This window comes from Mercenaria mercenaria, unplaced genomic scaffold, assembly GCF_021730395.1.
Source record: "Mercenaria mercenaria strain notata unplaced genomic scaffold, MADL_Memer_1 contig_1119, whole genome shotgun sequence".
Classification (NCBI taxonomy): Eukaryota; Metazoa; Mollusca; class Bivalvia; order Venerida; family Veneridae; genus Mercenaria; species Mercenaria mercenaria.
Window position 1 is genome coordinate 10,468 of NW_026459094.1, and position 2,853 is coordinate 13,320.

Sequence of the window (2,853 nt, forward strand, 5' to 3'; positions counted from 1 at the left end):
ATATATATATATATATATATATTTTCTCTCGCATACTCACAATGAATTTTCTGCATTTAAACGATAAGGCTTTATTATGTTCACATACCTATTCCCGCAATCTTGGCAAAGCAAAGAAGTTCAGCGTGATCAGGGAGGCCATACAATGCTACTATTTAATAGTATAAGAGTATCGCATAAGCCGACATCACAGGATGTGATGGGTGTTGCACTGTTCAGAACATATCACGAAAGTAATCAGTCAAACCAAGTCTGCTGTTACTTTGCTAGGCTGTGTTCAATACTTCGAACTACCTTCTTTCAAATTTGTTTCATATTCAAAGCAGCATACTAACTTGTCATTGGCATTCTGCAAGCCAATCTGGTGATTTCCTCATACAAAACAAAGATAATCCCTTAACTGCAGGTGGTCCCGCCTGAATGATATCATATCTAAATATAAGTAAAATTACATTTTACATCACTAGTGACCGACTGGTTATAGTTTTAGATCTGACCTCTGTTTGATTTAATAAATCAACATTAAACACACATATCTTGTCCTATCCTATCATCTTAAATAAACATGTTTTAGTCAATATTAGCCTGAAACATGGCGTTATAAAAGCAATGAGCTTAAAAAATATAAAGTTTTGTTTGTATATTAACCTGATGACTAATAGGTCGGACTTACGTCCTTTTTTATTTTGCATGTTACCTTTAATTACCACTTATATCCTTAGATTCTTTACTAGTCGATAAAGTAAACATGATGTGCGTGAAATTAGCCAGAGCAGCCAGAGTTCAGCCAGAGTTCAGCCAGAGTAGCCAGAGTTCAGCCAGAGTTCAGCCAGAGTAACCAGAGAAGTCAAAACTCTGGTTACTCTGGCTGGCCAGAGTAGCCAGAGTTCAGCCAGAGAAGTCAAAACTCTGGTTACTCTGGCTGGCCAGAGTAGCCAGAGTTCAGCCAGAGAAGTCATAACTCTGGTTACTCTGGCTGGCCAGAGTAGCCAGAGTTCAGCCAGAGAAGTCATAACTCAGGTTACTCTGGCTGGCCAGAGTAGTCAGAGTTCAGTCAGGGTAGCCATAATTCTGGTTACTCTGGCTAGCGAGAGTAGCCAGCGTTCAGCAGGAGTAGCCAGAACTCTGGTTAGTTACTCTGGCTGGCCAGAGTAGCCAGAGTTAAGCCAGAGTTCATCCAGTATCCAGAACTCTGGTTACTCTGGCTGGCCAGAGTAGCCATAATTCAACCAGAGTAGGCAGAGTTTCTAGATTTTTAACATGTTCTGGCTACTCTGTTCAGCCAAAGTAGCAACAGTAGCCCGAGTCACCAGGATATCATTTGCTCTGGTCACTCTGGCTGTTTCTAACAGAGTAGCCAGAGTTCAGCCAGAGAAGCTAGAGTTTCTAGGATTTTAACATGTTCTGGCTACTCTGATCAGCCAGACTAGCCAGTGTAGCCAGAGTAACCAGGTACCATGTATTTTCAGTCTTAGCTAAGTTTAATTATGAAACTTAATATGTCATTTCTATCTAAATAGCATATTTAAAACTGAATTTCAAGTTATTAACTATTTTCAAGTGGTTAATTAAAGCAGCTCTGGTTACTCTGGCTGGCCAGAGTAGCCAGAGTTTCTAGGGTTTTAACATGATCTGGCTACTCTGGTCAGCAAGAGTAGTCAGAGTAATCAGGTCCCGTGTTCGCAAAACATTTCCAGTCTTAGCTGAATTCGATCTTGAAACTTAGTATGTTATTTCTTTCTAAACAGCATGTTTAAACCTGAATTTCAAGTTAATAACTATTTTCAGTTGGCTATTTATAGTAGCCAGAGATGCCAGAACTCTGGTAACTCTGGCTGGCAAGAGTAGGCAGAGTTCAGCCAGAGTAGCCAGAAGTCTGATTACTCTGGCTGGCCAGAGTAACCAGAGTTCAGCCAGAGTAACACGACTTTATTAGGATTTTAACATGTTCTGGCTACTCATACCAAAGCAGCGTAACATCAATGTTTGAAACTTAATGGCAGACACTAGAACATAGAAGAATACATGCATCCCGATTAATGTTATACAAATAACCATTAATCAAATCATTCACTTTCAGTTTTAATATTGCATATGTCATCTTTTTATGATTTACCTACATATCTGCAATATGTCACATGTTTAATTGTTAAGCGCCCTTGAACGTATATTTTATATTAAATGGGCGCTCAACAAATTTGGATTAGTAATAATAATAATAATAATAATAATGATAATAATCTCATATACTAAGTTTTTTCTGCAATGGATGCAATATGGTGTTACAGTATTCTAATTGTGGGCGAACGTACGTTTTTAGGCAGTTTCTTTAATATTATTGTTATAAAATTGTACATATTTTTGTATAAATCTGAGAGTGTTACTAGCTTTTGAAGATGTAATATTTCAGTAAGTGTTTCAAAGTTAAGACATCACTAAGATATTAAGCATTTTCTGTAGTTTTTAGGTCTTGATTAAGTAATATATATGGTTAGATGATATTTTTTTTTTTTTTGAGATTCCTATTACTTCGCATTTATCAGGATTGAATTCCATAGACCAGTTACGTTCCCATTATTCTAATTTTGTCAAATCATCTTGAACTTTGTAAGAGTCTATTAACGAGTCTATGTTGAGGTATATGATAGTGTCATCAGAAAATAAGCGTATTCTGCCTTTAACAGAGTCAGGAAGGTCATTGATAAAATCAAAAAAGAGACAAGGACCCAACACTGAACCTTGAGGAATCCCCTGAAAGAACTGGTAAAGTGTGTGAGCCTTCAATTACTACAGATTGAGAACGGTTACTAAGGAAATTGAATCCAGGATAGAGAGATTCTATCGACACAAAGT